At 27.0% G+C, this 13,551-nt stretch overlaps 1 protein-coding gene across 2 annotated transcripts in view; it reads right to left on the bottom strand.

Annotated features, from left to right (window-relative positions):
* Positions 1 to 9,973, bottom strand: part of LOC117167359 (alpha-tocopherol transfer protein-like) — a 25,652-nt gene extending 15,679 nt beyond the window's left edge. The window contains exons 1-2 of one of the 2 annotated variants that reach the window (XM_033352233.1): positions 9,861 to 9,940; positions 4,617 to 4,712 (exon numbers count right to left, since the gene is read on the bottom strand). The gene's annotated coding sequence lies outside the window, so the exon portion shown is untranslated. Of the gene's footprint in view, positions 1 to 4,616; positions 4,713 to 9,860 lie in introns of both variants that reach the window. The other variant, XM_033352232.1, reaches the window with a different exon arrangement.
* Between the last annotated feature and the right edge of the window lie 3,578 nt (positions 9,974 to 13,551).

Here is a 13,551-nt window from a genome sequence, read left to right as displayed (position 1 = left end):
CTGAAAAATCTCTATCCCTTCCACACACTACTCCTTTCCCCTGCCGAGTGAGTCACGCCTACCTCGAAAGGGAAATGGCTTAATGGTGTAATAATAATAAAACAGTGAAATATACATTTTTCACTTTTCCCCTTTTTTCCACATAAAGCCAATGTTCAAGCGAATTAAGTTATAACTTGTTGAACCTAAAGTCAAGGCCAAAGGTTCTTCTGAATTCAACGATACGCTCATTTCCATCCTAAAAAATTATCTTCAATATTTAAAGAGCAAAACATAAAAAAACAGCGATTTTCGGCCTCCTTTTTCAAGTGTCGACTTTCACCTGTTGCCAAAAAGCAGACGACGTTAGGAAGAATCTGAAAAAATTCACAGATATTCTTTCAACATTTTTTGACGCACTCCATTTTTTATTGAGTCAAAAATATTCAATATAATTTACTGTTAACAGAGATTGATTTAGAAATACCTTCTCTTAAGAACGAATGAATATAGAAAGCCGCTTAATGACTCCAAATGTGCAGTTGCGTAGTAAGTGCAGTGCCATAATTAAATTTACCATAACATCATTGTTATGCAAGCAATAACATTTTGAATGTTGCTGACTTTAATTAGTGTTGGCGTGTGGTCTGGCATGGCTGGACAAGTAGTAGAAGAAAAAAATATCCTTTCGGTGTTAATAAAAACGGGATCAGCTTGCTTCTGGAGTTACTATTGTCATTGAAAGGGTACTTTTTTATCCTACCAACACGCCAGCACTGATTAATGTCAGAAAAATTAGAAATGTTATATTTCTTGCGTAGCAATGATTTTATCAGACATTTAATTATTGTCACTGCACTCGCATCACAAAACTGCAAATTTGGAGTCATTGAATTACTGAATTATTAAATATTTTACCATTTTGAAACATGTATTGCATTAGAGAATGTTGAAAGAATATTTGTAAATTTTTTCAGATTTTTTCTGACATCGACCGCTTTCTAGGACAAGGTGAAATTCAACGCTTAAAAAAGTGTTAAAAAAATCCCGATTTTTTAGCTTTTTTATCCTTTGAACTATAGACAAAATGTTTTTAGGATTAAAGTGATCATATCACTGAATTCGGGAGACTTTCAGCTTTTGGCCCCGAATTTAGATTAACAAATTCTCCTTTGATTAAATGAAATATAATCGATAATCTAAATCATAGAGGCGAGATCTGCAGCTAATTTTCACTAATCATGTTTCACCTCATGGTAGATTATTTATTACTTCTAACATCTGTTATCTGACTCCTTTCAGCTCCTGTTTATGGGGAATGAATTTAAATTTGATTCGCGAATCATCGTCGCTAATATATACGCTGCTTAAGTTAGCGTGAAAATTGCCCTTTATTTCACAATATAAAATAGGAAAGTTAATGTAAATTTTAAACTATAGGTTTCATTAGATAAAAATTATGCATCGATGCTCGCCATGGGTTCATAATTTCAGTGACAGTCTCGTTTTTTTAATCAATATACAACATATATCAATCTGTAATTATTCGTATTCGACAAAAGAGAAATTACTCCTTACGTTGCACACGCATGAGGTGAATACGACATCGGGATCGACTATTGTTTTCTCTGTAAGGCTGTGTCTTCCGTTTCGCAGAAAATAAATTATCGCTTACATTTTCGATTAACGCAATTCTTTAGAAAGCGATTCTTATATCCACGTTTCCACTCATGAAATTTACGTGATCGGGAAAAGAATTACCGTAATGTTTTCTATAAATAATTTTGATCGGTATATTGGCATTTTAATCTTTAACATACTGATGCGACTTGAAAAATGTTTTATGGACAGTCGACCCAGTTGAGTTCAATTTTCTACCAAGAACTTTGTTTTAAGAAAAATGATCAATTTTTAAACCAGCGGGAAGAATTCTGTGAAAAATAGTCAAGCTTTTAACCACACATTTCGATTTTTAACAAAACAGTTGAATTTTCAAGTAAAATGATAAATCTGCCACAAAAATATGAGTTTTAACAAAGAAGTTGAACTTTTAATCAAGCAGTTGAATTTTCAATATAAAAGATTAATTCTCAATGAAAAATGTAATAGTTGATATTTCAACAAAAGAAAAGATTTAAATCTTTAATAAAAATCATTCTAATTTAACCAAAAGAAACACATTCTTAACGAGAAATGTAAATATCGATATTTTACCAAAAGATATTTTTATTTTAAATAAAAAACAGCTCAAATGAACCAAAAATGACGAATTTTCAATTAAATGATTGAATTTTTAAGCCAAAAAGGCAAATTATTTACACAACAGTTGAGTTTTCTACCAGAAAATATTAATATTCGACCAAATAGTACATTTTTTTACCAATAATGCGTAATAGTTACATTTGCAGTCAAAAAAATTGATTTTTAACAACGACAAAAAACGAATTTTTAACAAAAAATTACATTTTATGCCAGAAATGGATACTCTATTAATAAACTAAAATAGTTTAGTTAAATTTGCTGGTAAACAAATTATGTTTCAACCAAAGAGAAACTCATTTTCAACAATATAATTCAAGTGCAAACCAAACAGTAGATTTTTTAAACAAAAGAGATGAATTTGTAAACAAAAAATAGTATAGTAATAGAATTTTAAATTGAAAAGAATTAAATTTCTACGAAGAATAATTGGACTTTCTTATTGGAATAGGGAAAAGAGTGTGATGTCTGTATTTAAATGCCTTAATTGCAAAATAAAATTGCTAAAATCACTTTTTGAAACCTTAGTGTCTCCCAAACAGCTGATTATATTATAATTAATTCTTTGAGAGTATCAAATAATTTATAGGTTTTTATAATGAAATTGAAAAAAATTAAAAAGGAGCTCAAAAATTAAAATGTTTACTTTAATTCTTTGTTCAAAAGCATATGTTTATTATTTTTATTTCCAATACCTTTATTTCTCATAATTTTCTGCGTCAATTATAAAAAAAATCGCAACTACCGACGACATAGTATGACGAAATCGAAAAACGCAGTTCAAAATAACTTTTAGAATGCAATTCTTAGCCAATTTTTATTTTGTAACAAAATCAGAATTAAATGCAAAAATTAAGAAGTAAAAGCGATTTTGAAATTATTAATGTTTAAAATTGTGTGATAATGCAAATTGCAAATAAATGTAAGTTTTTTCCTTATTAATCTATTTTTCTTAACTTTCCTACAAATTATTATAATATCAAATAGTGAACACTATGGTTTCTTTTTTTTGATGTTATGATTTTGTCATAAAATCACTTGCTTTTACTCACAAAGTTCAGTTAAATATAAAAATTTGCCATTAAATATTATTTCCTAATTTTATAAACAAATTACAGAAACTAAAACACAGTGTAGATTTTTTAAAGCAGAAAGAAATCTTTTTCATCTTAATTAGTGTTAAGTGGTGTTATTCATGATTCTTAGTGATGGCAATTTTTCATTTAATACTATTTGTTAATTCTATAAACAAAAAAATCATCACTGGAAATATAATTTAGGGAAAATTAAGATAAAAACAATGTTTCTGTTACTGTAATTAACCATAGTATTTATATATTGATTAATTTATTTACATATACTTTTTTTTTAATTTTGACTTAGGTAAATGTAATTTATTGATATAATTTGATAATCGTTTAAAAGCATTTAGGAGGTGTCTTGAAATAACGAGACAAAAATTGGGACAAGCTAATTTTTCTTCAAAATGTTTCCTTATTTTTGTGATTAAGAATAGTTTTTATACATTCATTAATTTTGACCAATGAATGCAAAATCAGTCAAGGTAACTCTTCATAAAAATATCTACCGTTTTATTTACAGATATTATGTTAATTTAAGTTAGTATCATATTCCATTATTTGAACTTTGTAGTTTTCCTAGCAATAATCCTTGATGAGAAGATTCAGGAAAATGTGAGAGGTTGGTTTTGATTGACTTTTTCCTTTTTCTCCCCCTTTATCCATATGTATTTGTCTCTAATGAGCCGAAAAAGAGGTAGTATGGAAATCTAATTTTTGAATTGTGTATTTTTGTAATGTTCTGATTTAATTACATTCAATTATTAGTATGAAAATAGAAGTCATTTCGGTCAGAAATGAAAATAACATTACATATCAAGCCCTTTTGCTTCAAACCCAAGAGTTGATTTGCATCAAATCCAAGGGATAGTGAGCGTAGGAAAGTTAAAAAAAATAATAGAAGAAAAAGTATTGAATCGACATTTGCATGATATTTACTGATGCAGAAATTTATAAGGAAAAAAAATTTAATGCTTTTAAGTAAAAAAAATTGAACACATTTTTTGCCTTTTTTTGAAATTGGGTTGTTTTTAAATTAAATTTAAAAAGTTTATACATTAGATTCGGCAGCTTTATAATTGGAAAAATATAAATATTGAACTAAACTGTAGGAAAATGGTAAAATATATATAAGGACACTAAAAGGCCTGTTCTGCATCAAATTGTAAGTTACAAATTAATCAAATTACCATATTCAAACAAAATAAAACTCAAATGGGCCAAACGTAAGAGCCTTTAAATAGTTTGAATCATTTCAAAAAATTCTAGCACAATATATGCATTTTTCTAATTACGAACCTGCCGAATATAATGCCATGTAATTTGTCACGTGAAACTCTGGTACAGTGTGAAACGTTCTGCTTGATATTTCATTTCGCCTGGATATGCGAGTTTCTGAAAAATAATGTTAGTAAAATGTAGGAATTTGCACATGATGCACATGTTCTGATTTTAGTTATGTAAAGGAAAAAAGACAAATAGTGCAGTTAATTTTGTGTTTATCTAATGTTATTATCAATTCGTGTAATATTCGCTTCAAAGACCAAAGTCCCTCGTTTAAATAATTGTAAGCCTTACGGGCACTAGCTAGGACTCTGAAGCCGTACTCTCAGTTACATTTCATATTAAAAATGATTATATATTTTGAGGCATTACCAAGAATTTTAACACAATATTTACATTTTTCAAATTATAAAGCCGCCGGATATAAACCATATAATTGGCCGCGTGACAAACTGGCACATGCCCTTCATATACTGATTTATCATAATGTTGAATGTCGAGAGTAAAGACAACATTTCCGTTAAGAATATCAATTTGGACATAACTTGTGACTGATCAGTACAAATTTTAGTTTCAGAACTTCGCACTTTGGAATTGCTTTTTATCACCTTTTGTGTAAAATGTTATTTATGCTACACTTGAGTGTAATATACAAGTTCTTTCAATACATGTGGCGCGTGACACAACCTTCAATAAATCGTTGCTAATTGGCGGAAGACGGATGCATTTACCTAATTGAAAGTCTGAAAGATTTAATTTTAAGGATTTCTTGACTTAATTGGGCTTATTTTTATTGGAGTAAATAATTATAATGAGGTTTCGGATAGGATAATAAACAATTGAGTGGAGAGAAGAAATAGTCATATTTTTACTGTTAAGCAAATGATTTTAATTTGCATTAATAAAACTAGTCACTTTAATTAATAATTATTATTATTTCCTTATCACAACTACCTTCAATATTTACTTTAGAATATTCTTCGATTTTCAAACAAAGTCAAGATGAAAAAGGCTTAATTGCTGTATGCACAAAAAAAATCTTGTTGCTTTTAAACAAAGCCCGTTTTCTCATACAAAACTTTGCTTTTTTCTCTATGCGGTTTGGGGAACAGCTTTTTTAGGATAAAGATTTGCATAATTACTTGAAGTACACTCTGAAATACGTGAAAAATTCGCGTACTAATTTATTTCATTTTTTAAAAAGCAATTTAATAACATACATATTGTAAAAATAATTCATGGTTTCAAAACAATGCTTCACGGAGAATATTTTTGTGTTAAATTTTATATAACTTAGTTCGGCAAACAGATCACGTTACGGCGTTTTATAAAAATGGAACTTTCAGAATATTAAAATGAAATATGATGATATTTGATGTAAAAATATGGATTATTAATACAAATTAATCATGATTTAATTCACGAATTAGTAAGAAATAATACAACTAGATCATAAGGATAACCTGAGAGTTGGGTAAAATGAGATATCGATAATCTACCAGTGAGGTAATTAGACGAACTTTTAGGCAATTTTCAAGCAAAGGAGACAAATTATACCTCTATAAATATGTAGAGAAAAATCTATTCAGTTTTGAAAACTTGAATAAGTACAACTTGAAAGCTTTTGAATTTAAAAATGTTGGATAAAAAAAATTTTAGGTTCATCAACTGTAAAAATAAATAAATTAATGACTATCAAACCTTAACTGTTTTTCGAGTGTTGAAAGTTGAACAGTAACTGATTTTATGAGACTATTTGGAATCTGTTCAAAATTAAACAACTTAACGATTTTAATGTTGAAAATTTAACTTTTTCAATTCGAAAGCCCCAGTAGTTAAACAAATTTAAACGTCTAATTGCAATTTTGTAAATTGTTTAAAATTTTGTATATTGTTCACAATTTTGTAAATTGCTTACAATTTTCAAAATATCTGTAATTAATATTTTTAACCCATTCAATTTGAAATTTTTAAATTAAAAAAATCCATTTTTAATATTGAGCGATATGTGCCTGTTCATTACACATTACAAATTAGCAATCACAAATCTTATATTCAGAAATAAATGAATTTCAACATTACAATTTCAATATTTTTAAAAAATTATTTGTTGGTGAAAGAATTGAATTTTAATTTATAAATAAGAATTGGCGAATTATTGATTTGAAACGATTTCAAATTAAAATAATTCAGCTTAAGAGGATTTATGTATAAAAAACTGTTCAATTTCACAATTGTAATTTTAAAAGAAGGCTGTGGCTGCAAGTAACAAAATTTCGGTACGAGTAGACAGATTTTTTTGACAAAAATAGAGTTCGAAAAAGAGCTATTTGTACCGAAATTTCGGAACAATTAGCCAGATTTTTTTGGTACATCTGAACACTTCCTGGAAAGAAATGGAAGAAATTTTAGTATATAATTTTGTTTGGATTGGAAGAGGAACTTTTTCGAAATATTTTTATTGAGTTGAAAGCTGGAAAACTTCATATTTTCAACATTTTTATTCATTTTGAAACAATGAAATTTTGGTTTTTCATATTTTATGAATGGAAATAAGGATAATGTTTAATTTTTTACATTTTTATTGAGCTTAAGGAACGATTTTTTTACTTTCAAATTTTCTCTTAATTAAAAAAGGCTCTTGTTCTTGCTTTTTTTTAAACAATTTTTATTCAGTTGTAAGAAATAAGATTTCTGGTTTTTTCTATATTAGAGAAGACTTAATTTTTTTTTGTAACATTTTTATTGTATAGATGGGTGCAATTTAAGGATTTTAGCATTCAGATGAAAGACGAAACTTTTTATTTTTAGGTTTGTACTGAATTGAAAGAGGGATTAGTTGTAATTTAGAGCATTGAAAATGATAGCGTGAATTTATATATTTCAACCAGAAATTTTTGAACTGTTCATTTGATAAAAGTGTAAATTTAAAAATTTTGAGTTTAGTAGAATTTTATTTTAAATTGCTTAATCAGAAAGTATCGAAAGCTTCCATTTATTACGGGTAAATTTGTTAAGCATAGATAGTAAAAGATTTTATGCATGTAATGCTTTAATATGCAGGTCAGTTTTGATTGCTCAAAATGAAATAATTAATTTTTAAGAGTTCTTGCGAACCGAGAAATGACCAGTAATTTTTGTCCTGGATTAAAACGACCAGCGTAATATTATTATTCTGAAATTTTGCTATTAAAATTGAACATTAAAAACTTGAACATGTAAACTTTAAGAAATTAGACAAAAAATGGAAACAATTTTGCTTTCACAGGATTTATTTAATATAATGTATGAAACAGGCCTCCGAGTTAGTTGTCCTGTGATGTCCGATACTTTGTCTTTACTCGTTTCTTTACACCTAATTTTAAATATATTCTACTTATATATAGTAATCTAATAAGTAACTTTTATTTGGAGGAAAACATAGTCTATGAAGATGGGTATTTTTTGAAATCCTACAATATTAACCGATTTACATTTTTTTTTAAGTTTTAACCGGGGGCCTTGACCTCAACTTTCGGCCCTGAAAATATTGACTTCTCGAGCGCTCTCGTTTAACTTTATTTACTGTTGGGTAATATCCCTCTCCTATATTAAAGTGAAAATCTGTGAAAAAATTTTGCAATCTATACTTTTTTGGAAGTGAATAGTTAATATCACACGAAAGTAAACTGTATATCATTCATTGAATAAAAATTTATTTATTATTGTAATTAAGATTGTACACCACTCTTTATTTTTTGGAGCTCTACCGAACTAATGAGATAAATTTTAATAAATAAATTTGTTCCGTGATGGGAAAGTTTTTTTGTGATTTATCACAGATAACTATATTTTTCTGTTTTTAACTACAGTTTGTAGAAAAGCTTCATATTCATGTGCTAAAATTTCCAACTTATTTTTTCTCTCAAGTTTAATTTTCCAGTAAAAATGCACTATATTCTCTTCAGAAAAAATGTTGTTCACATATAAAGAAAATTATCCTTATCCATAATTTTTAGTTTAATAAAGACCATATTTCATAGAATTATTGAAATCTTGTTATATGATGAGAAAATTACTTTTTGAAAAAAAGTATTTGTAAAAAAGTTATTTTATTAAATATTTATATGGACAACTTTTGAGCAAGAATGGATTAGTTGTTTGTGAATTTTAGTACCTATAGAATGTCACTCAATTTTCAAATATAATTCCTGCAAAGAATGAAAACTCAATTACTTCTTTGCATAAAGAAATTGAAGCACAAATTATCTCGGTAGACAGATGAATGAAATGACAGATTAAAAAATTCTGCGATCCAAACTGATTTTCACAAGACTAAATAAATCTAATAATTTTCAAGAATTTAAATTTGAAATCTGGAAAATATTTCTCTATAATTCGGGTTTTGCACATAATTATTTATATAACTACCAATAAAAAATTGCAAACATCCAAAATTGTTTCAAAAAATTCCTTATCAAATACTACATTTTTTATTTCCATTATTCTGTCAATTTCAGTCATGATTCATCAATTTTTACTGATTTAGAAAAAATTAAATAATTCACAGTGGCTGAATGGAATTCTCATGGTATTTTATAAAATGTAGATTAGAGTGATTCATTTTAAAAGGCAAAAAACTGAGTTTCAAATCTGAAAACGTACACGTGCCTAAGTTGTTCATTGGTGGTCAACCAATAAAAAATGTGTAATCGGTTATGAATTAGAGGTCTCCTTTTTGTGTGTTTTTTTTATTATTCTTTATTTTTTAGTTCAATTTTCTCAATGGCTTGAAAATGCATGCATTAAATTGTTATGAATGTAAAATTATTTCCTTTTAAATTGCCATCATTGTATATCATTCAATAAAATATATATATGTTCACTCATTTTTAAGGAATATAGTAATTTTATGACACTTTTTTAACATTCTTTCTGTAAGAGTTTGACATCCGGTGTATTAGTTACAAAATATTTTTAAAAATTTCTTATAATAGCAAAATGTGAAAAAAGTAAAAGAAAAAAGATTATTTTTCTTCAAAATGAGTTAAAAAATGTTAATTAAAGTAGCCCTAATTCATGTAACCCTAGATGTAACGACAGAATAAAAATGTCTCAGTTAATATAACCATTATTAACTTTTCATTACATGTTTTGCGGTTCTTAATGAAATTGTATGTCACATACACATATCAATTATTTATTGAAATTTATATTGGTAATTGATCCAAGCGCTGCAATTTATTGAACCCTACTTCAAGAAAATTGCTATCTACTTACTTGGAAAGAAAAAATCGTTTCCACTTATCCAAAGGAATCGCACCGGCTCACTTGTTCACTTGTTCATCGGTTTACCATTTCTGACTTCTAGCGATCGAGAGTTGATTCGAGTGAGCCCTCCACCTGCATCGGTTCCCCACCACACATGAAAATAATGAAATAAAAACTCATTTAAGCCTCACATATAAGTAAGTTCTTATTCAATGTCCATATGACGAGCATCAAATAAGTACGGGGACTATACAGAAGCATTGTAAAATAAAAACGGTATACGCCTAAGTAAACCACCTTCTGCGTATGCTAAGTAAACGATAATACTTTAATTGATCTTAGCAATTTGAATTTGCGTTGTTATATAAATTACGATCTTAGATATTATTGTTTATTGGTCTTTTATTGAGTACGATGTTGTAAATTTAGATCAGGGTATTTAAAGATCAGATATTAACCAAAGATAAAACATTAGAAAGAAGTCAAAAACAATTTTGTGCACAAAAAAAAATCTATAATTACGATAATTTAAGTGTTTGAATGCTCTTGAAAACAAAAAGTAATTTAAACATAAAGAAAAATAACTGAATTAAAAATTTTGTAATTGTATAATCTTTCAATGATTCTTAATTCCTGCTTCACGTGGATAACTAGAAATTATAATGAAGAATTAGGCCTTAATGCCAGTATAGTAAATAAAATGCCATTTTATATAATGTGAGAAGTACATTCATGCATCATTTTATTTCTTGAGTACATTTAATTTCAAGTGTAAACATTTTTTTATAGATAGAATATTTTATAAGGATATATTTTTTTTGCACATAGCCATATGTAAGTACTATTGCACTATATTAAAGAAGGTGTTTAGAACAATATGTGGATAGAAAAAAAAGGTTTCGGATGGAAACTTTTGAGCAGAAATGAGAGAAAAAGTTAAATACTTTGCTCATTAAATTTCCCAACTGGCTCGTTTTTAAGATTGACATTCGTCAGCAGAAAGCACTGAACCACGGGTGGGAAGTGCTCTTTTGGCACATTCTCATTTGGCGTAATCGACCGATTAGCAAATACTCACAAGAGTTTCAAATTAACTCTATTTCTAAAGAAACAAACACCTGCTTACACATTTGTAAATTTTTGTTATTAGATTCAACTCTGAATCATTAATTGGATTTGATTAAAATTAAGTTTTCAAGACTTTACAATAAGAGATATTAAATTTTGCTCAACATTCTATACATTTTTAATGAACATTTTAGTGAAAAGTGTTGCGAATATTTCAAAAAATACTCCGGGAGCGTCAAAAACGAATATAAAATGTTAGCCTGTCGAAAGTTTCTCCGAAAATTTTTAATATAGAGTTATATCGAGAAAATTAGGGCAGTTTCGAAAATCCATCATTTTGGATTCTAACATTATCGAATCTCAGATAGTAAATGTTATTATATACTTTTGAAAAGAAAATATAGTTGAGATTAAATTTCTTAATATTTCTAGAATGTTAATATAAATTTATTATGTTTTTGTAATCACTGTAGAAGAAATGATACACGAGCATAATATCAACAGAACAAAAATTATTATGAATGGTCTAGACGATATTTGCTTAAGAAAAGAATGAATGAATAAATATATAAAACTGCAAATCTCTTTCTTTAAATACACTTAGTCAATTCACACATTGTAACGAAAAGTTCGACATCTTTTAGACAATACTATTTGGCAGTGGAAGTACACCTTTCGAAAAGAATTAGTTTCAAGAATCAATACTAGAAAGATATTATGAAAATGAAACGTTTAAGATTGTACAAAAACTTCAATATTAAACAAAAATTAATGTTGTCAATTGCAAAAATTTTCTTCAATTTCAAAACAGGAGGCCTAAATTCAATCGAAATAGAAATAAGTCTTCAAAATTGAAAATTCTTACCCTGAATTCTACCCTGAAATCATTTCAATCAAGGATGTTGTAAATAAAAATTTTTAAACGGTGAAGACGTTACAAAACATCTAAAATTTTAATATTTTCGAATATATACAATTAAATATGAATTTAAAATTGAGACGATTTAAAATTCGGATATAAAGTGATTCGTGAGTACTAATGATTGTAAATTGATTTTAAAATGATTAAAAACACAAGGTTTTTGAGAAAATTGAGGATAAAAGTTCCAAAAAAAGTATCCATGCCCATTTAAAAAAATTCTTAGTGGCTAAATCTCAGGTGCTAGAGAATTCTAACAGGACTCAATTAAAGCTTGAAACCTATATTTTTAGATAATTAAACTAAAAAATGTGTACATCAATTATAAAATTACGTACACCGATTGAAAAAATTATTTACTTCTCAAATTAAACTGAAACCTTAATTCTAATTTAAAAGGAAATAAAAATAATTAAATAATCACCATTTTATTATTTGATTGATTTCTAATCGTAGATTTTTAATTATTTATGTCTTACGGTCCAATCATAAATCGAAAAAATAATATGAGTCAAAAAAACTTGTTCTTCGAAACTCAGATATTTATTTAATAGAAAATCTCCTTTTGAAACTTCCTAACGTTTCGGTACACATGCGTACATTTTTCAAAGGTTCTTAACCTAAATAATTATATTAAAGATTAGTAATTTTAGTCTGAACAAATATTATGGATAATTACGTAGATTTAAATACATTGTTACCTGAGTTGATGATAATTTAAAATAGTCAAACAGATCAATTTTCAGTAAAAAAAAAAGTAACATTTCAGTCAATAATTAAAAAAAAATTAATTGAAATTTAGTCATTTTTTAGAAGTCTCAAAAAATTTTTTCGAGACTTCACTCGATTTAAACTACATTTTTTTAAATTTGTATGAGAAAAACAAATTAGCGTAGGTTAGGACAGACGAACAGATTGACAGTTTCAGAAATACATGAAAAATACGTAATGAACGATGATGTAATAGGCAAGTTTTCATTGAAAACCACGGATGTGGAAGCGCGTATTTTGAAATTAGAAAAAATTTTTTTAATTTTTAACAATTTTAAAAAATGTGTATATGTACACATCCATGCATATGCATACATATATACACACATATAGCATACATACATATACACATATATACATATAGAGATGATTAATATTAAAAACATTATTTTATAATACTCTGATAAATTTGATTAATATTTAGAATTTTAGTCTGTAAATTAACTGAAATCTTACGATATTTGTTTATAAAAATAGACTCAATGATACGTCGTTGATAAGTATTTTTTTCTGTAGCTAATATTTTAATACGTTTAAAATCAAAATCAAAGTAATGATTGAAATTCCAAGAATGTTGCGATAGACCTGTGTTAAAATTCCCAACTTCACAATCTCTTTTGTGTTCAGCAATTTTAGTTTTTAATCTCCTGCCAGTTTCGCCTATATAAGCTTTATTACAACATTTACATTTAATTAAATAAATAACACCAGATAAATTTTCAATGGAATCGATGTCTTTTCTTCTTGACAAATAATTATCTAATGTATTAGTGTTTTTAAAATAAACATTGATATTCAATTTTTTAAGTGAATTTCTTAATCTTTCTGATAGGCCCTGAACCTGAATGTAAGGCAAAGTAACATTTAAATTAAATCTATTGTAAGTATCACTCCAATTTCTTTTCTTGTTAATTTTATTACTGTTATTGTAAATCTCATGAA

Source organism: Belonocnema kinseyi, chromosome 2 (assembly GCF_010883055.1).
Source record: "Belonocnema kinseyi isolate 2016_QV_RU_SX_M_011 chromosome 2, B_treatae_v1, whole genome shotgun sequence".
Taxonomy (NCBI): domain Eukaryota; kingdom Metazoa; phylum Arthropoda; class Insecta; order Hymenoptera; family Cynipidae; genus Belonocnema; species Belonocnema kinseyi.
Note: the sequence above shows the minus strand (reverse complement) of the source record. Positions and strands in the feature narration are given on the sequence as shown.